Source organism: Eptatretus burgeri, chromosome 14, assembly GCF_056783735.1.
Source record: "Eptatretus burgeri isolate ZD-2024b chromosome 14, Ebu_testis_v1, whole genome shotgun sequence".
NCBI classification, from domain to species: Eukaryota; Metazoa; Chordata; class Myxini; order Myxiniformes; family Myxinidae; genus Eptatretus; species Eptatretus burgeri.
Genome location: NC_140974.1, coordinates 43,008,104 through 43,031,178, shown reverse-complemented (window position 1 = coordinate 43,031,178; position 23,075 = coordinate 43,008,104). Strand labels below are relative to the sequence as shown.

The following is a 23,075-nucleotide window of genomic DNA, read 5'->3' as shown; positions in this document are numbered from 1 at the left end:
CGGGAGACTAAATGAGGACTGGAACAATGGAGAAGACAGCAAGTTGAGATACCATGTGGATTGTAAAACAGAGTTGTACAGTTGTGCGAGAAGTATATCCACTGCAACTGAAACAGCTAATCGTAAGTTTTTTTTTATTCATCATTCAAAGGAAGTAGCATTGCAAATAAAAACGACAATAATAATCTCAAATTTGCTTTCTAAACAATAATTTTATTTCCATAGAACAAGATGAGGAGGGCCGATGCTCAGACAGGACGAAAAAACGCCGGATATCATCTGGGCAAAGTACCTCACCTGGCTCCAGCTCTACTTCCCAAACACCATCAGCGCATCTTATCTACCGTGATGTTTGCATGAGGCAAGAGAGTCCCCTGTCGAGGTGAGGGCTGAGGACACAGACGTCCTGGTTATGCTGATTCATCATGTTGCAGACCATCCGATCTTCCTCACGACAGCCAAAGAAACATCTTACGATGTCGGAAAGATCCGGGAGGCCCTCCCAGAGATATACCGGAGGTATCTCATCTTCTTGCACAGCTTCTCTGGCTGCGATACAGTGTCTGCAATTTTTGCGTTTAGCAAACCAACTTTGCTGAGCAAGCTCTGCAAGACTGATGAAGCAGAGAGGGCAATGGACGTGTTTATGGACATCCCAGCTGAGAAAGGTGATATCATTAATGCAGGCTGTGATCTTTTCATGCTCATGTTCCATGGGAAATCCTCCAAAGACTTGGAAGACTTGAGATTCGACATCTTCAGCAAACGAGCTGCTACTGGGAGCATAAAACCTGAGAAAACTCCCCCTGTCAACAGGAGCTGCAGCACAGCACTCTCTCCGAGCTTACCTCCAGACAAGAGACTGGCTGATGCTGCAAAGTCCATCGTTGGATGCCCAGGACTAAGGATGGCAACTCACTGAGCAAGGATATGCACCAGTCCCTTCTACAGACCCCATTGCACCAGACGACCTCCTGACGTTTGCCAGCTGCAACTGTGCGGGGGACTGCAGCTCACTTAGATGCTGCTGTAAAAAGCAAGGAGTCAAGTGTATTTCTGCTTGCAGCATCTGTCATGGTAACTCTTGCCTGAACATAAACCAGCTGGATGACAAGAGGAGTGAGGAAGATACTGGGGAGTTTGATGAATAAGGTTGTAAAAGCTGCCGAAGCAACATTTCCATCGAGCACAGTTCTGTTAAAAAATGTCGATAAAATACATTTTATATGATCAAGGAGTGTTTTTTTTCTCAAAAATAATGATTGGAATCAATTCAGCACCCCAAACAACCCCTAGTGAGACATCCCACAATTCAATATTGGCAAAAGTTAATTTTCTGATTTTTTTCGCGCAGGCCCTCTGAGCACCCGAACTTTGATTGCCTCCCCAGAATTTTCCAAAAGGATTTGGGTTTGCCCTAATTGATAGGTGTTAGTCGACACTTAGATGAATACGTTAGTGAAGAAATTTTTTGGTAAGCAATTTTTTTCACAGATGGTCAATACAATTTGCTAAAATTCCCTAACTATATGTACCAACCAATGCAAACAACGAATATGGAAGTGTAGACCAGGATGTCCTCCTCCTATCCGATACATTCAAGATGATCATAATGATAATGATGATGATGATGATGATGATGATAAGTTCCCTTACAAGGAATATTGAGGCAGGCTCTTGGGCCCATCAAAGCCTGAGATATTATCAACTTATGGTTAGTTTGTCCATGCTTTATCATTTTAAAATGCTGAGCATCAAGAAAAGAAACAGCACAAATTATTTTTGATGCCTTATGTACGACTGGGCCAAGCTTGGAATCGCTGACCTTCGAGACTCAGAGCGGATGCTCCAACCATTACACCACTGAGGCTGGTAAGAAAACAAAAGATCCTCTTTGTGATGCCCTTTCTAAAGATGCCAGTGTTATAATCAAATACAGGACTAAACTAGAACAGCATTCGGTGGAGCGCAAACCTCCACCAGACTGAACAGTTTACGTTTTGTATCCCACTGATAGGCCAGATCTGGATCAAGATCTTAACCAATATCTAATCGGCTTGTTCTTATCACCTACCCAACTCATCCACCAATCCACCAAGTTTGTCACAATCCATCCACACCTTTTCGAAATATCGCGCTACATATCATTTTTGGCCTGATCTCTCAATGGTGAACAATTACTTTAATAATTATGCTATCTGGATTCGGATCTTCACCAAAATCAAATCAATTCACTCGTGGCAGACACCAAACATGTTCAACAAATTCCATCTGAATCCGTCCATAACATTTTGAACAAGAAGGGCACTCAGTAGAGCGCATACCTCCACCACGTAATGCCTGATCCACGAGAACATATTGGGCCCAATACATTTTTGAGATATCATGCCATACATCTTTTTGGCCCTATCTCTCAATGGAGAAGAATCACTTGAAAAATTAAACAATTCTCGTATCCAGATGCGGATTCGGATCTTCACCAAAATCGAATCAATTCGTCCTTGCCACACCCCCAACCTGTCCACCAAGTTTCATCTGAATCTGTCGATAACTTTTTGAGATATCCTGCACACAGACGGACAGACAAACAGACAGAGAGGGGTGAAAACATAACCTCCTTAACCTTCAGTGGCAGGGGTAAATATCATGCTATACATCGTTTTTGGCCCCATATCTCAATGCTGAAGAATCACTTAAAAATTCTAGTTTCCAGATCTGGATTTTGATCTTCACTATATCTAATAATTTAATCGTCACACACCCGTCCTGTCCGCCAAATTTCGTCTGAATCCATCCAGAACCTCTTGAGATATCCTGCACACAGACAAACTGACAGACAGAGGTAAAAACAACCTCCATCCACCTTCAGTGATGGAGTTAACAACTGTGCAACCTTTTATCGGACACCCTGTATATTGTCATGTTGCATGTAACGATGCTTTTCCTCATAGTTTCTTTTGAAGAATACTTCTCCAACTTCGAATGTATTTATTGCTCACAATATGCTCATGAATTTTCGCTTCTGGCCCAAGCTTTGAAAAGAGCTACGGATAGGAAATGCTAAGTTTCTTTGTGAACTCGTAAAATACTCCCAAAGCAAAAGGACAATTTCCACATCACTGATCTACCCTAACGACACAGTTTCAAAGTTAACCACAAAGACAATTCCAGACGAGGAAAGAGAAAAAAAAACACATCACTTTTGGAGGCTTTATGGCAAATGGCAAGCTAAATCATTTTCTTGTGCTTTTTCACGAGGAACTGCCGGCTGGCTTGCATTTTTTTCAAAGCAGACCATGGAGAAAGGAAACCCTGCATGTGTCTTTATTAAATGGTAATTTATCTACATTTTTCTGCTGAATTTCTGTTTATTCTTCTCCATTGTGTTGGAAGTAAAGGCAGCAGAAGAACTTGCGTCGACTCCAGGAGGGGGCGGGATATTGTAATCGTCCGGTTTGTTTGTTATCTTGCCAAAACGAAGTTTTTGCAAGATATGTTAGTCAGCTTGTATGTTTTTTTTTGTTTGTTTTTTTTTTGTTTGTCTGTAATCACGTATAAAAAATTCTGCAAGGCACAGTTATCAATGGAAATTTTTGTAACTTCGCATATCAGAGGCCTATAGAGGTCCCTTTCAGCGCATAAAATTTTGAAGGTCAAGGTCAAAGGTCAAGGTCACTTTGTCGCAAATCAGGGGAGTCAACGAAACCCTTATTTTTTGAGTAGTTTTGATCGGATCGTCTTCAAACTTCATGGGAATATAGTTCTTGGTCTGGTGCTCAACTGATTAATTTTTGGTGGCGATTGGCCTTGACCTTCATGGTTAGCGCCTAAGGTCAAACATATTTGACCCCAAGGTCAAATTTTCAAGTTTTAGGAACCATATCGTGTAGTACCTCAAATTGAACACCTCGATGAGTGCTTTCTAGATATGTCAAGCTTAAGACATTATGACGTCATTTGGTGACGTTATGAGACAAACGCATATTTATCTTGCCAAAACGAAGTTTTTGCAAGATATGTTCGTCAGCTTGTATGTTTTTTTTTGTCTGTAATCACGTATAAAAAATTCTGCAGAGCACAGTTATCATTGGAAATTTTTGTAACTTCACATATCAGAGGCCTATAGAGGTCCCTTTCAGCGCACAAAATTTTGAAGGTCAAGGTCAAATGTCAAGGTCACTTTGTCGCAAATCAAGGGACTCGACGTAACCCTTATTTTTTTGAGTAATTTTGATCGGATCGTCTTCAAACTTCATGGGAATATAGTTCATGGTCTGGCGCTCAGCTAATTAATTTTTGGTGGCGATTGGCCTTGACCTTCATATGTTTTTTTGTCTGTAATCACGTATAAATCACTCTGCAGAGCACAGTTATCATTGGAAATTTTTGTAACTTCGCATATCAGAGGCCTATAGAGGTCCCTTTCAGCGCATAAAATTTTGAAGGTCAAAGGTCAAGGTCACTAGTTTTCGGTGGCGATTGGCCTTGACCTTCATGGTTAGCACCTGAGGTCAAACATATTTGACCCCAAGGTCAAATTTTCAAGTTTTAGGAACCATATCGTGTAGTACCTCAAATTGAATACCTCGACGAGTGCTTTCTAGATATGTCAAGCTTGAGACATTATGACATCATTTGGTGACGTTATGAGGCAAACACATATTTTTCATGGTTACTCTGTAGAACGATTCTCATCGGAATCTCTCTTAGGCAGATATTCCTCAAGGAGTCGCTCCTGGTGGATAGCAGTTCTGTTCACCTCAGTGTGACCTTAAAGAAGTCACACGTGGTCACCTTTTGGCAAGATACGGGTCACCCTGCGGGTGACATTGGTTTATTTGTTTGTCTGTCTGTCTGTTAGCAACTTTACGGCAAAACGGCTTTAGCAAACACTATCAAATTTAATCCACAGGTGGGCCATGAACCTTGGACGACCCCATTATCTTTTAGGTCCAATTGGATCAAAGGTCAAGGTCAAGGTCACGAAAAGATTAAAATCGTTTTTCGCTCAAAACTTCGTCAAAAATGATCTGATTTACTTCAAACTAAGCTTATAGTGAACCTTATTCTATTTGTCCCTTATAATCCTACCCATTCCTACAGTGAAAATTCATATTTGTGAAGATCGGTAGGGTCCGAAGTTTTGGGGGTCATGGCCATCGGTCAAAATTACAAATTTTCCATTAAAACTAAAACATGGTTACGAAAATACAACTTTATGAGAAAACGGCTGGCTCAAACACTGTCAAATTGTATCCACAGGTGGGTAATGAACCTCGGACGACCCCATTAACTTTTGGGTCCAATTAGGTCAAAGGTCAAAGTCAGGTCACGAAAAGGTCAAAATCATTTTCGCTCATAACTTCGTCAAAAATGGTTTAATCGACTTCAAACTAAGACTAAAATATTCCTTATAATCAACATTCAGGTAAAGGATATATTAAATTCACAAATTTAAATTTGATCCCCAAAATAAATTTATGCCTTAAATGGGTGGGATTTGTTGTGCCTGGCACCACTTGTTTATTATGCGGCAGCCACTGATGGAGTACCCCCTCTCTCTTACCTGCAAGATGACACTCATTTTGCCAACCTCAGAAGGATGACGAGCTCAGTTAACTCACCTTGTGTTAAATCAACAGCACAACAGGGGCTTGAACTCATAGACCCTGGGATCTTAAGGCAGCCACCCTAAACGTTAAGCCAACATCAAGCTGCATCAGTTTATAAACGCCTCCTGTTGAGGACAGGCAGTATAGCTGAGAGGTGTTTGAACTCCGACTAGCCCTTGAGTTGTCCAGCTTGGGTTCGAATCTTGACCTGCCTGGTGAACACGCACTGGTGTTTCGCCTGCAGGATGATGCATCGATGTGTCGGACATACAGCGGAAGGACGCAACTTCTTTCAGCAATAGTCATTGAAGATCTCAGTGTCTTTCATGAAAAGTAGGTGAGTTATTTCCGGCACCCTGAACAAACGATAAAATCCTGCCAAATTCACCTTCATTCGAACATTAATTAGGCCTGGCTAGTCTGGCACAAAAACGTACATAATTTGGGCTGTTATAAAAAGTAGTACTGGTAGTCGTAGTTGTAGTAGTAGTCGTCATCATCGTCATAGTCAAATGTCTCTCGTTATCTCCTGGAAATATTGCTCGTATCCTAATTTCAATAGTCTGTGGCTGTTAGGATCAAAAGACTTTTCTTACGCTTTTCAGTTCTCAATATGTTGCACTTGAAGTACTGGAAGCAGTAAATGAATCTGTAGATCATAGTCACGTCTTATCAGTCTGATGTGTTATAGTCAAAGCCTGCAGGTAGAGTGTATGCAGCCAAATGTCAGCAATGAAGCAGAATGAAAAACCATGCGACTGCCACCATGGCTTAAACTCTTTGTTATCCACATGAACTGTTTTCCTCAGTAATTAGCTATCCATCACAAGGTTAGCAATATGAGCGATTACCGATTAAACTACATGGGGCAAGAGTTCGGTTTCGACGCTTTTCCACTGTTACATCCTCAAGGAGTGAAGGCACGCAAGACTTGTTCAGCAAGGTGTGACCACGTTGATACCTGGTAAATGCACATCATCCAATTAGTGTAAATAACAACAGGGGGAGGTGAGAAGGTGGATTTAGAAAAGGAAAGTAGGGAGAGGAGGAGAGAAAAGAGTTGGCAAGTGAGTTTGGGAGGAGGGTATCTTAAGAAAAAAAAAAAGGGAAGAAGATTGTGAGGGAAGCTGGGGATGAAAGTGTATGGAACCATTGTTAGCATTCGTTTGTGTGTGCTGGAGATACAGTAGTTAGACCCACAGATAATAGTGGGTGCTCGTGAAGGCAATACCAAGCTACCTATATAAATGGCATCAGAGTACAAACGCCACCCGGTCTGGCATGCTGCGCTTGTGGAGTGACTCACCTTATGATTCCTTGCAAAGCAAACAGCTCCAGATGCCCCCGTGCTCTCATTCATCTTAAGCACAGCCGGTGGTAGCTCCATTGTTTCCAACATTCCTGCTGTCTGTCTGTTTTATCGATGCTTGGGAGAACATTGGGACAACGTGCCTATCATACTATTCCTGATGTAGCATTTGGTGTCAGAAGGTCACTCCTTTTTGCTGCGGAGGTGAGCACCACCAAATGCTAATCCTCCCCTGCATCACTGCTTGTCACAATGGCTGCAGCAGCAAACTATGTGGCTCTCATGGAGCTGGCTCAGCTTTCCCACCTCAAGGACAGCCTCTTCATCTCTCTCTAAGCATCATGTGTTGCAGAAAGAACATTGTAACCTTCCCAAAGATCCTTACTACCATATTCACTTTGAACACTCTTCCATTGTGATATTAGGGGGAAAATGGTGTGTTCAAAGTATGTGCTGTCAGCATTATGGAAATCCACAGAGATTATGCTGGAATCTCTTCTCGGTGTTGAAAGTTTTACTGTTCATGCTTATCATTACTGTCCATGGCCTGGCAGGATCGCCTGGAGGGTTGCACACTTGCCACTGAATTGTCTAACCTGGGTTCGAATGTTGACCAGCTATAAAAGTTTGGATTTTTATTTCTTTATAAAAAGTAATTATTTGAGAACGAAACTCAAAGAACTGAATGGCAGAGTGATGACACTGATGCAGTGATGAAGCAGAGGGAGGTAGGGTAAGTAGAGGACATTCGGGGCAGGCAGGGAAAGCGTGGGTTGAATAGATAAGGAACATGCAATCAGACAGGAAAAACTGACAAACAGGGTAAATGTGAAAAGTGCATGTCGAAAGGAGACACCAGTTATTGAGAAGAGACATAATTAAGAGTATCGGAAGAGGTGATAACACGGGATGGTGACTGCTCAACATTTATTAGAACTGCAGAGAAGAACATGACTGCATGGGCACAGGGATGTGATTCCATGGTCGAGAGAAGAGGGACACAAAAGAGTGGAAATGAGCAGTTTGCCTGTTCTTGGAGAGAAATGAAGGGGGTAGAGAAACTGCTAGGCAACCCACCTTTCAGTGGTAGGAGAGGAGCAGGCCTTGGAACTCATATTCCTGTTATATAATTCCAATTATCCTCAGGGTCTTGGAATCCACTGCTTCTCACCATGCAAGGTGAGACTGGTAGCAGTAGCCCAGAGAGAACATCTATACAATACACCATGGCACTGCAAGAGAGCTTATTACACAGTTAGAGATTAGTAGTTTGTATAATGTTATAACTTCAAGTGCAGATCTTGTGGGGGGGGGGGGGGTTCTGGGGGAATTTCCACCACAACCTTCAGGCTTCAAGTTCCATTAAACACTAATATTGGAATTGCTCCTTCTTCAAGAGCAAGCCAGAAAAGACATAATGAAGGATACAGGAGGGGATAGAAGGAGAAGAATATACGAAAGAGCAGGGAGTCGAACAATTTACATAAACCTGTGACGAACAGAACCCTTTCTTCTAAAACGGTTCGTTGTCTGCTTCTACAAGAAACACTGAGTCTAACAAAGACCACGGCTGAACCATCCACCACCTTGCGAGTTACGATTTTGGTGACTTGGGAACTGGAAAGTTTTCTATCCCATCACTGACATTGGTGGAAAGATCAGACATCAATCATCATTTCAAGACAGATGGTAATTTCAACTTTTTATGGACCCAGACAATTTTATGGAATAAGACAGGCCGTACATTTGAGTTGGTATTTCAACAGTCACAGGTTTATTTATAGTCACTGCAGTAGTAGGAGATGGTCTCTGTAAATATTGTGTTTGGTCCCCCCCAAATATGTGAATACTCAAATTCTGAATTCATCTCCATTCCCAAAGTTAAGGCAACTGGGGAATAACAGCGTTTTGTGAAGACATGCATCGTGGCAGTTTCACAATGATACTGTGAGAGCTGGGTCAGAACTAATGCAAAGTTTTAATGAACCCAATCTAACTTTACCTCACCAGACACTGAAATTGATCATGCGTGGTATGACGGAAGCATAAATGTCTTGAAATACAATATCAGTGCTTTTTCTGTATCATTAGTGGAAAACAAATTTTGCTTTGCGAGGCCATCATAACAATGGTATAGTAACAGTTTTCAAACAAACATGGTTTTGTAGCCATTTTAGAGATATAACGATTTTGCCAGATCGCATCCAAGGAGGACATACCAATATGCCATTTTCAAAATGATGTATTCTGCCCCAGAATGCTCAGCATACGTGTGCAGAAACCCCAGGAAACAGCGGTGTTCAGGCATCATAAAGTATATTGTGTGTGCCAGATAAGGACTGTTTCCTAAAATGGCTCACAGAGCTTCTAAAAAAGGCAAAAATACTCGGAAACATACTTGTGAGAAAGGGGTGTGCCTCTGCATAATGAAGGAGTTGGAAAACTTTGAGAGAACTCGCCCAAACAGCTGATAGCTTGCAACTCCACATAATGTAAACTCTCGAGGACGTGGCCCAAGGCCCGAAGTGCAAGGCCAGAATGTTCATAGACAGGTGCGTTCCACCCAAACCTTCGACAATAGCTGCCAGCTAGTGGACTTTGAACCTTGTGGGATTACCTCTTGTGAACATGGCAGGCTTGGTGATTTATTTAATGGAGTCTTCAATGGGAAAGCCGATGCCGTCATGATCAACATTCAGGTAGACTCCCCCCCCCACCCCCCCAGAGGGAGAGACTGTATCTGGTTTGGTTGCTTCTTAACACTGATAGGAAGGTCATATCTGGGGCTTGTCAATGCACAGGGTAAGTTTTAAATGATGATATTTATTATTAATCATGTTTGTAAGGAGGGGAGATGAGCGACCCGAAGCAATGGGGAAACTCGGTTCATTATTGCTTACGATGTGTAGGCAATACCCCGCTAGTGTATATCAGTATGTGTACCCATGAAAAAAGTTTTTTTCATCAGCAACATACAATTATTGATTTCGCAATTAATTTCCAAGACTTCCATGTATTTTATTTCTGACCTTACACGCAATCCATTTGGAAATGTTTTGTAAAAAGCATCACTCAGTGTTCTTTCGCCAGAGGCTATCGAACATTTCATTTAATAAGACAAACATTATTGTCAATATTTTTCAATAAAAGTACTTTGTACAATGAAAAATCGGCATCATTCTTCCTTCGAGAAAACAATTACCGAGAGAAATAAAGCGCATTCCGCTAACCTTTAAAACATGCTGCTACAACCTCTGATATGAAATTTATTTGCATGCTTATTGTTCGTTCATTCATTACTCGTTCATTTTCACAGTGTCTATAACTAGGCAAGTGGAAAATCTTGTAATCATAAATGTAGGATTCAGAGGCATGGCATATGATTTATATATTTTTTTATGAGTGTGGTCGACATGTTTGTGAAGCTTTAGTAGCAACACAGCACAGAATGTGGGATTTAAACCTGCAATCCCAGAAGCTTGGTCATGACCACATAAAATAGTGACACAAAACAATTCATGAAGCTGCCCCGATGCAGTAAATAAAAGGCTTAAAAGAGGTCTTTGCATCGATCACTACACTCGTGTTCACTGCGGCTACTGCAAAAGTAGCGGCCATCAATATTTTGCCTCACATCTTCGACTATTCGTCATGTTTCAAAAAGTTTCCACGTGGAATGTTCAAAAAGGAGGAAATGAGGAAAGTTATAAAAGCCAGCAGGGTTTGGAAAAGAAAAAGGAAGTTTGCAAAAACGGAAAATAAATTTGATGTGCTGAGTGAGTGTAGCGAGATCACCATGCTGTGGAAGTCATTGACAAAGATAGATTTTGATGCAGAACAATACAAGTGCAAAAGACTTGCTTGACTTTCCTTAAACATTGCATCAAATTAGGCTAGGATGTATATTGAGGCAAAATTAACTTGTGGCTGGTGAAGACTGCGAGAAGAAATAAGACATTTTAAAGCAGGGATCGTAATAAATGGATTCTGAGACCCCAGAGGAGTGCTTTGGAAACACAATATACTATTTTGTCTTTCAAAAGCAATTTTGTCACGCAATCCAATAAAGCAATATCTTCACGGATTAACTTTATGTCAGCATTATGGCGTTATGCCAGAATATGATGGAGGGAGGGGCATGTTTTGCACCACCACCTATCGAGGAAAGGTAAACTGGATGTGTCATCTCTGAACTGTTATCGTGAATGACCTCGAGGGATATCTTTACACACTCAGGCCTTTTGGATTGATGTTGATATCTAGTTTTGAATTTGGTGCCATCTGTAATCCTTTTTAGATGGAGGATAGACTGTTTCCAGGCACCATTATGGTCAGCATACAAAACTATGTACTCTTGATTTTTTTATCTCAAATGTCCACAAATTAATGAAATGATGGGTTTTCACTTCACATATTTGATAGCAATGAGGCTTTGCCATAATGTATAATGTATATGACAGAAACAGCAATGTGTGGTATATCTTCCATATGGATCATCTGCATGACACCCACTGATTGTCTCAAAGCAAGAGCAGCATGTGTATGTAACCACCAGGCCTTTCCTTCGTTAATCATCTTACTCTGCATGATGCACTATGTGAATGGCTACTGCTGATGCGGAATGGTGAGCCCTTTCTTACTCTCTTGCTCTTTTGCTTTCCAGCTCTTACGACTTTTCTCTCTTACTCTCTTGCTTTTCAGCTCTTTGTCGCTATGACATTTGGCTCTTTTTACCGCTTTCACCAGTCAAGGTGGCTAGGATTTGTGCCTCTGCTTGTAGGAGAGCCAGCAGAGAGAGCCCGCATTCCAGGAACTAACATAACCTGGGTCTAATGATCCACAAAAAAATAAAAATAAAAATGCAGCCTACAATTCGGTAATTAATTATCCAGGCCAAGATGGATTTTTTTTTCTTCTTCCAAACATTGGCTAATGCTCACAGAGTTTGCATTCATACATTAGAATGAATTGCAAGGACATGTGTGCACTATGACTTGTATATACTCGAACAACTGATAAATCGATACAAAATGCGAGACTTCAATTGAGTCAGGACAAAATACAGGAGTGCTCATTGCACTAGGATGCCAATTGGGTAACCTAAAAAAAAATATTCCACTAGAAGGCTTGGTACATGTCCATGCCATAACCAATTTGAGGTGGAAGCAAAGCCTGCAATTGGAAACTTGATAAATACTGACCATTTGGTTGATTGTAGGATGGTGTTTCAATGTTAGCAGCTCATTCCTTCGTTTACAAGGACAGGTTTAATCCAAAACTGATGCAACAGCAGGTGAAGCCGGGCTAACATCAGATCAAAATATAAATGGTGATTGAGGTTAGCTGCCAAGATTGGGTCTTGGGCATCACGCTGTTGAGCAAACAAATGCTGTTTGTAGATGAGCCAATATATTTTTCCTGCATTGAAAAGTGGACACGCTTTATACATTAACAGCTTGGCCACGAAACCAGACAGATTACACCACCAGGAATGAGGTCCTATTAGCTCTCTGTCATGGTGACACTTAAAGCCTGTCTTTGACTCTGAAAGTTAAATCAAACAAACTTTAATACGAGTAATTCAAAGATGTTTAAATTTGTGGTCTGCATGCAGAGTGCACAACGGTGAGCCTGCCCTTTCAGGATAAAATGGTCTCAATCTCTTTTTCCTCTGAGACCAATGGCATTGCCAATCTATCCTTCCTCTGGCATTTGCAATCAGTTGTTTTGGAAAATAAATGACCCCCACTCCCCTCCCCACCTGCAGTTATCCTTTCCCAAAAGGGAGAGGCTGTTGTAATCAGTGTCATTGGTTGTTATCTCCATATGTGGGTTTTAGAAGGTGGAACAGAGTCATCCCAGGTCTCAAGTATCCACCTTTGTGCGTGCGATCACATATGTATAACCACGATTCAAGTGCATGTACAATCACGATAGTGTATGAGTGTGTATATAATAACCCCCCCCCCAAAACTGTTCAAACTCGGTCAAGTTGCATGGGGAGCGTTGATGGACAGCAATCTTCAAGTCATTCCTCAGATTTTCAATTGGATTTGGGTCGGAGCTCTGACTGGACCACTCAAGGACATTTATCTTTTTGTTCCTTAGACACTCCGGTGTAGCTTTGGCTGTGTTCTTCGAGTCATTGTCATGCTGAAAGGTGAACTTCCATCCCAATTCAGCTTTCTTGCAGAGGGCAGCAGGTTTTCCTCTGTAATTTTTCTGCATTTTTCTCCATCCATTTTCCCTTCAATCCTGACAAGTGTCCCAGTTCCTGTTGATGAGAAACATCCCCATAACATGATGCTGCCACCACCATGCTTCACAGTCGGGATGGTGCTCTTTGGGTGATGTGCTGTGTTAGGTTTGCGCCAAGTGTAACGTTTTGCATTTAGGCCAAAAAGTTCCACATTGGTTCCATATAATTCTTTAAATATGGAATTCAAGCGAACAAATAACAAAATTTAATTCAAAGGAAAAACAATCCAAAGCGACCACAAAATGTCGGCACATGCTTTTCACAGCTCAAACTGACATGAAGGAACCTGGTTTTGGCTTAGCGGTTATGGTGGTGGCTTAGGATCCTCGGGTCCTGAGTTCAACCCCTGTTGGCTGCTGAATTAACACCAGGGGGTTGACTCAGCCTGTTATCCTTCCGAGGTCGCGAAATGAGTACCAGTGTACCAGCCAAAAGGCTGCATATGAAAGGAAGGGTTATTGATGGATTTATGACATCTGGTATTGGTGTGGTGCAGGCATGATGGGCCGAATAGCCTCCCCCTGTGCATAATTACCTTGTAATTCCTTGAACAGGAACTCCGAGCACGAGGTCAATGGAGGGGTTTTTTAATGTATGAATGTCGAAGTGACGGTTATATGATGTTAAACAAAGAGATGTCGTCTAAAAATGAAGTTGCACAACATTTTCAGCCGGCGAGGCACCACCTGATGGACCACTCGCCATCGCACAGCTCGGTCGATGTGACGTGTACGTTATTTTTACCTCCAGGAGATGCCTGAAATGTCAAATATGTCCGAATTGTGTAGCTATGATGAACAAGCATTTGATAATATGAGTGAGGAAAGTGAAAACAACAACTTTAACGTTAAGAAATCGTTGTGGCCTGTTCCAAGTAAAGACATGGTTGAGCAGGCCAGAAAACATGGCAGCTTCAGACCCCAGCAAGGTTACCCAGGAAACACCTTTAGAGCCAGAGAGCCGGGCAGCCGGGGATCGCCTGATGAAGGATAAAATTAAGTAATGTCATTAATTACCTTCAAAAGGGGTGTTTCAAGTAACCCAAACACCCAATTTTCACTCTTGCACTTCCTTGGAGTTTTGTTAATATGCATGCAAAGTTTCAGGCTGCTTGGTTTTATAGTTTTGGAGTTATGGAGGAGACATACTGATGCGCGCGCGCACGCACGCACGCACGCACGCACGCACGCACACTTTTATTAGTATAGATGATCAAATGCTACCACTTGTGGTTAAAATTACTGGAGTGTGTTTCAGATGGTACGAGAGTCAAAATCGAATCCTTCTATGGTGTCTGCACACTGTGGTATTCACCACCTTGACTTGGAATGGAACTTTTAGGACAGTCAGGATAGCTCAGAGGTAGCAGACTCATCATTGAACTATCTAGTCTGGGTATGATTCCCGAACCGACCATATTCTCTTGAGTTACCCAGGTTACCCATGGTGCTTCGCAGACAGGGCATTGCATCAATGGGTGTGCCGCTCATTACCTTAAAGATCAGTGTCTGATTGGGTGAATGAGGGAAAGGCAGTGGACATAGTATATCTCGACTTTTAGAAGGCATTTGATAAGGTACATCAGAGGTTGTTAGCCAAAGTGAGGGCTTGTGGAGTGGCTGGTCAGATAGCTAATTGGATTACAAACTGGTTTAGTGATATGAAGCAAAGAGTGGCTGTGAGTGGGAGGATGGCTTGCTGGAAGGATGTAAGTAGTGGAGTACCTCAGGGATCAGTACTCGGACCATTGTTATTCATTATTTACACCAATGATTTGGATAGTGGGGTGAAGAGTAGGCTTTCCAAATTTGCAGATGACAGAAAGCTTGGAGGTGAGGTGGATAGCAGGAGGGGGAGGGAACGGGGGGGGGGGAGTGGTGATCAGATTCAGGAAAGTATTGATACTTGCATAGATTGTGCAAAAGATTGGCAGATGTAATTTAACCTGAGCAAGTGTAAGGTGTTGGGGATGGGAAAGAACAATTAAAATAGAGATTACAGGATGCAAGGGGTAATTTTAGAGCGTGTCACACAGGAGAAGGATCTGGGGGTGGTAATAGATATGGGAGGTAAGCAGGCAGCACAATGCCAGGCAGCTATAGGTAAAGCAAATAGGATTTTAAGTTGTATACGGAAGGGGATCATTTATAAATCAAAAGAGGTGGTGATAACATTGTACAGGAATTTAGTGAGGGCCACATCTCGAATATTGTATGCAGTTTTCGTCACCACAGTTCAGGAAGGACATAGATGCCATAGAGAGGGTTCAGTGCAAGGCTACTAGATTGATTCCAGGCCGAGGTAGACTCAGCTATGAGGAGCGGCTGAAGGAGACAGGGATTTATTCACGAGAAAGGAGGCAGTTTCGAGGAGATATGATTGAGATGTTTAAGATAATGAAAAGTATCGATAAAATAAGAGAAGATGAATTATTCATCAGAGTAGACAGTGACAGTACCAGGGGCAATAGCCTGAGAGTAAAGAAGGGGAGAGTTAATACGATAGTAAGGCAGGGGGCTTTCACTCAAAGAGTAGTTAATGCATGGAATGGTCTCCCTGGAAAGGTAGTGGCAGCAGAAACAGTAGACAAGTTCAAATTAGAATTAGATGGGTACCTGAAAGTTATGGAGATATAGGGGTATAGGGATGTTGGCAAGACTTTTTGTGTCATTTGAGCATTGATGGGTGATTGTATGCATGTGCATGGAGTACTGTTGGTGGGGTCTCGTCAAGGGGTGTTGTGTGGTCGATGTGTGTTTTTAACCAAGTCTATGCCCCCTCCCCTGAGGAGAAGAAAAATATACACATATCTATGTATTTCCAAAAAAATACAAAATACAAAAAAAAATTAATAATAATAATAATAATACAACAAGTCTGGAGACGGCAATGGTTCACGAGCGGTATTTGATGATGTAGATTGTTTCAGAAGTCAAGGATGAGACAATGTGATAATTTTTGACCAAGTTATAAAAATGCTGGGTGTGCGCTGCCGCTCGCCACATCGCCACAGGGTGAATCCCCCTTACCTGAGGCTAATATTTTCAACCACCCATTAGCCACTGTGGTTAATCCATGTTTTAGTGGTTTTCTTTACCAGTTTTATACGAATTTTGGGTGATTTTAGCACAGAATTCAACCTTCGTTGAGATGGCTGAGACAGCCGCCATTTTGTATGTTTTGATTACGGGAATCACGCGTGATTTTGTACAAGCTTATATATACTAACTTTAGTAGTTTTAAACTAGTTTCTTGTAAAAAAAAAAATCGACCGAAATTACGCATGATTCCCATGATTCTAGTCTCAAAATCTTATTTTAATTTTTTTGAAAAAAAATCCACCCCCCCCCCCCGCCGGAATGATTCGGCGCTACATGCTTCGTTGGGTCAGTGGTTGCCAGGTGAGTTTTGACACAATCAGTAGTAGTACGAGTTTGTTTGGATGAGTGAGTTTGATGGGTGACATTCGTTTGATGAGTGAAGTTATTGGGTGAGATTGGTTGGATGGATGAGTGAGTTTGACTGGCATGAGCTAGGTCCAATCCTGGTCCACAACCACCCCTATCCCCCACTACTACATACTAAAGGCACAACGACCATCACCACCCCCCCACACACACACACACACACACACACACACACACACACACACACACACACACACACACACACACACACACACACACACACACACACACACACACACACACACACACACACACACACACACACACACACACACACACACACACATACCATCACCACCACCACCATCCCTCACAATCACCACCTCCACTGATGGTCGATCATTCAACCAATCTCACACGTCAAACTCACTCATCCAACCAATCTGAACAATCCAACTCACTCATCCAACCAACCTCACCCATCAAACTCACACATCCACCTTAAAATTAACTTAATATTTCATATTGCTAAAAAAAAAAAAACTTTTGAATAAAATATGTGGCTATTTCCTTTCTCCTGTGGCTAATCATTCTAAACCTGGATTAGCCACAGTGGCTAGTTCCTTTTGAAAGCCAGAGCACACCCAGAAATGATCAACATGATGTGGTACGAGTGACAGGTTATTAGCTGCAAAATGTCGAAAACCCGGTTTCGTTCAACAGCTTTCAAAATTTGACCTTTGCATAACCTTTAAAAGCTCACAAAACAATGTTGTGGACATTAAAATAAGGAAACAGGATATGTGCTATAGCTTATTGGAGTTAGTTCGTCGAAGAATGTCGAAAACCAGGTTTGATTCCCACAACTTTGAAAATTTGACCTTTGTGAACTTTAAAGGTCAAAGGTCAAGGATTATGACCTTTGGTGCAAAACGTCCTCTGGGACATTCCAGGAACAATATAACGTCATATAGGCTATCTGGCATTTCGCACTCCTCGGATTATCCATACGTTGATGAAATCAGCGTAAAAACAAACTTGAAGGGGGCGCCACGGGTAAGGTGTTCGAGATAGAGCAAAATGGTTTCAAGACTTTAGGTGGGGAATGACCTCAAGATTATGCATAAAAAATATTGCCATCCTAGCTCTCAAAGTTTGGGTGGTCGTATGATTTTTATGCCAAAATTCGCAATTTTCTAAGTGCGTGACCTTGTGACCTTGACCATGGGACGAAAATGAAAAATCGAGCTCCGTGGGGCTATGCAGGTGCCATTGGGCTAACCAAATACCGAAACCCCTGCCACATTCGACAAACCCCCTCGGAGAAGATGGATTTTAATGTCAAAATTCGTAATTTTCTAAGTTCGTGACCTTGTGACCTTAACCTTGGGACGAAAATGAAAAATCGAGCTCCGTGGGGCTATGCAGGTGCCATTGGGCTAACCAAATACCGAAACCCCTGCCAGATTCGACAAACCCCCTCGGAGAAGATGCAAATTGAAATCGGCTACCCCCTAAAAAACACGTTTTTTGGGCGTGGCTCTGCCCATAATGGGCGCACCATGCACATTTTCAGGAAAACACAACTAGATCATGATATAAACCTCCCACCAAAATTTTATCAGGATCGGATCAAAACCCATAGAGCTATGCTCGGGACAGATAGACAGACAGACAGACAGACAGACAGACAGACAGACAGACACACACCAATAACGAATATGGTGGTCACTTACTTTTTCGTGAACCAAAAACTACAAGAACTTAAAATAAATAGATAAATAATAATAAATTTTTTTTTTGCATTTTCTTCTTTGGATCTTTTGTTGATAAATTAGTTTGGTGTTTATGTCATGCATGCATGATGGGCTGAATGGCCTCCATCTGTGTCTGATTTCCTTGTATCCTTGTATCATATAATGTCTTTCACAAAGAGTAGGCGATTCTCACTGGTTCCCTGGCCAATTTCCGAACCGGCCATGGAACTCATGCTTGTCGCTTTCCTTGGTCCAGGCCCTCAGGGCACGCTCAGTGTAGTGTCCACATAATCGTGCACACCATACGGCATCCCTCAATGGACAACCCGTACAACTAGCCAGGAAATCCAATTCACATTCTTGAAGCCTTTAGCCACCGCTTTAAGCTGTTCACCCTGCAGCACGGTGAGGAACTGTGTCAGAAGCTTCCTCCAAATTACATCGCAGTACAGTACTTGATTGTAATGCCACAGGCATTTCACATTACGAGTGCAACACCAAAGAGGTGACTTAAGATCCGATATTTGACATTCGTTGACAATGGACAAAGGCCCCGAAGCAAGGTTTCAATACTGCGATTGCCCAGCAGAGATGTGTGGATTTGTCTTTCAGGTTTCAAAACAAGGGGCCAATATATCATAAAATTAACAGAACTTGTCTTTTGAAATGCACAAGTCATTTGAAACATCCCTTGTGGCTACCTACAAATGGATAAATGATAAATTACAGTTAAAAACGAAATACATAGCGTTTTCATTTGTGAACTGAAAAGCTTACCTTTCAAGATGGATCTCCTCACTGCAGCTCGATGACCTCGTGCGACGATGAGCCGTACCACCATGCAGTTGGACAACGCTGAAAAGCAAGTATACAATCAATGGCAATTGTCTTTGACAATGGTACACCAGGCACAATCGTCTTTGGCACAAAACACTTGACAATGGTATGCCAGGCACAAATGCTAGCACGCATTCATACACCACATCCATTTTATCGGAGTCCATCGTAAATCGATGCATGCAATCACGCCATCCCAAAACGTCATTTTTAAAATTGACGATGGCACAACTTCATCTTTTTTTAGTAGATAAGGACAACTATAACTTTAGCACTCCTAATTATTCCCACCTTCTTCTGGGAATAATTAGGACGCCTAAAGTTGGCCATGCCTGACGTTCGACTGAAGGTGCCAGGATTTTTTAATTCATCCAGGGACGAAAATTCACCGACGCTTTATAAAACACACTGAATGATTTTTAACGTCAACCAACTGCCAGTGCTGGCCGATGGGTCATTCCCCTAGACATCCTTCGGATGGATGGCAGGGAAGGATGCATCATCCTTCACTCCAAACAGCGTGAGGGAGACAGTTTATATGCTAGTCGAGATTCGAACCCAGGCTAAAAGCACAAAAGTGAGTGTGCATACCTCCAGGTCTCGGCTATCCTGCCAAACCAGTAAAGAATAGGTGGAACACATTCTGGAAGTAAACGATTGAAAGGATTCAAACGTTTTTGGTCGTTTGTACTAGACCTTTTGCACTACAAGAAAAATCAATCTGCTTTACCTTGAAAACATTGTGGTTACAAATTACAATAAACTATTAATTAGTACTGTATGTTGGTCAGAATATTTTAACGAAGCAATGTTAAGGCCGATGTTCAATTTCCTTGCATTACCATTTCAATAATATCTGAGTTTTCACTTGTAAGTCTTGGAGCCAGTGATTGCCTGTTTGGCTTTGGCTAGTTTTGGAAACTAGAGTTGAAATCACCAGTATTGCGCACAGTACTCCTTTGTGATTGATGGCACACGGCTCAAGAAAAGCTCGTCTTCTGTACCGCTTCTAATGTTATCTATCAGGCCTCCTTTTATTAAACGAAATTACGGGTGGAATGTCACTCGTCCAAATCAGGACTGGGCTTGCCCAGAGCTGTCTCATCTATTGGAAATGCAGTTTCACTTTGCAAGGATACTGGCGCCCTTCAGGGATGTAGGGCGGTCACATTATTATCACAGCTGTAAATTGTTCCAATGTGGGGATGCCTATCGGACGTGAAAAAAAAAAGAAAAAAAATCTGCTAACACAAAGGGAGGGCATCGTGCAGGAGGATCTTGTGGGTTGGACGAGTGATAGGCAACAGAATATATTTAAATATTTTCTTCTAAAAAGATATTTTACCGTTTCAACTTTGTGCAATTAAGTACAAAAACATGCTCATGTCTGCTCTATCAAGGGGAAGGTAAAGTTATGTGTCTGAGTATATACACATATATGTGTGTTGGGGTTGTGGAAAGAAGGGAGAAATCTATGCCGATAGCTTAGATGGTGTATAATGGTGACAAGTGCTGTTTAAGTGTCCCATGTATTAAATGCTGGTTCAGTTGTGGGAAAGACGAGCACCTTTATTATTTTCTTTTATCTTTGAGTTACACCACTCCCTAAACCCTGGTAATGGTTTTGTGGTTAGGGTGGCTGGCTTAGGATGTTAGGGTCCTGAGTTTGAGCCCTATTGGCTGCTGAATTAACAGCCGGTGGGGCTGACTCAGCTGTCATCCTTCTGAGGTTGGCAAAATGAGTACCAGTGGACTGGTAGAGGAGCACAGCATCACTGACACAGCTATGCTTCTAATAAATGAAAGCCACCCAGCAGCCAAGCTGCCATGTACAAGAACAACAGAACCACCCCTAAAGCTGTACGATGCTGTGTTCAGATGGGCCCAATGCTCCTGATATTGAAGGTTCCGCCTTCATGGCAAAGAATGGAAGGCGATGTCTCTTATTTTGGAAAGAGGCAAGATATTACGTAACTATTTTGGAACATAAATGGATGCTTTGGAAAACTCCTGATGGAAAGTATATTGTTATGATGAAGCACATCAGATGCCCCACCTTTCATGCCGGCCTAATGGAGGAGGAATCAAGATAGTTTTTGATCGAAGATGATATGCAACCATTTTCCTCTCTCTCCCATGTAAAGAATACTACAATTGAGAGATTAGACTGGTATTGGTGATGCCCCCATACTTGGTTGGGGCGAGGGGCAGCACTGACCAATGGAAATGCCCACCCCTGCCTTAAAGTCAAGAGGAGACCATGAAATTGCAAGCCAACCAGGCCTGAACCAGAATCCTTTATTTCTCTTTTTCATTTAACTTAGTTTTTGCTGCTTTTTAAAATTTTATTTCAAAAGCCTCCCCTCCCCCCTTATTAGATATCTCGATGTGTTAACGTATCAGCCTCTGTCGGATAGTTCTGTGGCCTCTGTGTGTGTTAAGAGGATAGGGTCATTCCAGTAAAGTGCGATTGGTTCACGAGCAAGTGACCACTATATTCGTTATAGGTGTGTGTGTGTGTCTGTCTGTCTGTCTGTCTGTCCCGAGCATAGCTCCATGGGTTTTGATCCGATCTTGATAAAATTAAGGTGCGAGGTTTGTATCATGATGTAGTTATGTTTTCCGGAGAATGGGTGTGCTGCGCCCATTATGGGCGGAGCCACGCACCAAAAACATGTGTTTTTAGGGGGTAGCCGGTTTCAAGTTACATCTTCTCTTAGGGGATTTGTCGAATCTGGCAGGGATTTCGGTATTTGGTTAACCCAATGGCACCTGCATAGCCCCACGGAGCTCGATTTTTAATTTTCGTCCCAAGGTCAAGGTCATGAACTTAGAAAATGTCAAAAAAATCAATAAATTGGGCATCGAGCTCCTAGGGTTTTCAACTGTTTTGAATGGAAGTTGGTATGCAAGTAGTGCTCTTCGAGTACTACAACTTTCATCATTTACGTTTTTCCCGATTCCCGCCAGTTTGCCCGTGGCGTCCCCTCGTGAACCATCGCCGTCTCCACACTTGTGTGTATTTATTTTGCCTATGCTGCTCATGCAACATTATTTCATTGGAGCTTGTGTAAGGAAGCCATTGTTGCCACTGAACTTATACCATGGAACAGACCTCCTGCATGTAGGAAACTGGCCCAATAGCATAAAAGGGGTACATCACCAGCTACGAAAGGGCGTCTTTACCTCCCTCTCCCCACACAAAATTATGCAAGCTTCCAATGCAACACAGATAGCTTGCGAGCTTCAGTCCTGTCCCTGTCTTTGTACCCACACCCTCACAAGTGGGGTTGGGACAATATACGACCCAAGGTTACTGATGCCACACCCATAACAATACATGCACACACACACACAAACAGCATATACATGTGTGTATCAGTTTCCATGGTGGAAAAACAATAAAGTAAAAGGTTTATGGTTTACACCATGTAGTAGCTCCTAAAAGAGCTATTTATATTCTTTATATTTTAAAAAATCCAAGGCAAAATAAGAGAAGAAAAAGTAAAAGTAGGCCTCAACGTTTCGAACTTTTGAGGGCTCAGCCCTCCTCTCAGTACAATTTCAGCTGAAGCTCTAGCTACGTCATGTAGATGACATCAAGATAGATTTAATACTTTTCTTTGGCACCTTAACAATCAGTACTGCAACATTAAATTCACCATGGAAGTCGAGCAACAAGTCAATATATTTTCTTTACATCCTCATCACCAAGTCTCCTAATGGCAAGCCCTCTCAAGGTGTACAGGAAGCCAACTCACATGGACCACTACCTCAACTCCCACTTTTTTCATCATCTTTCAACTATCCAGTCTGTGAGCAGCACTCTCATTCATCGCGCCTACACTATCAGCGACAAATATAACCTGCGGCGCGAACTCCGCCACATCCCTC

General features: G+C 42.1%; 1 long non-coding RNA gene across 3 annotated transcripts in view; it reads right to left on the bottom strand.

Moving 5' to 3' along the window:
- Positions 1–23,075, bottom strand: part of LOC147013046 (uncharacterized) — an 81,070-nt gene that overhangs the window by 4,569 nt on the left and 53,426 nt on the right. The window contains exons 2-3 of one of the 3 annotated variants that reach the window (XR_015051166.1): positions 19,122–19,199; positions 6,445–6,573 (exon numbers count right to left, since the gene is read on the bottom strand). This is a non-coding gene — a long non-coding RNA (uncharacterized LOC147013046). Of the gene's footprint in view, positions 1–6,444; positions 6,574–9,800; positions 13,196–19,121; positions 19,200–23,075 lie in introns of those variants that run through there. The other 2 variants (XR_015051168.1, XR_015051167.1) reach the window with 2 other exon arrangements.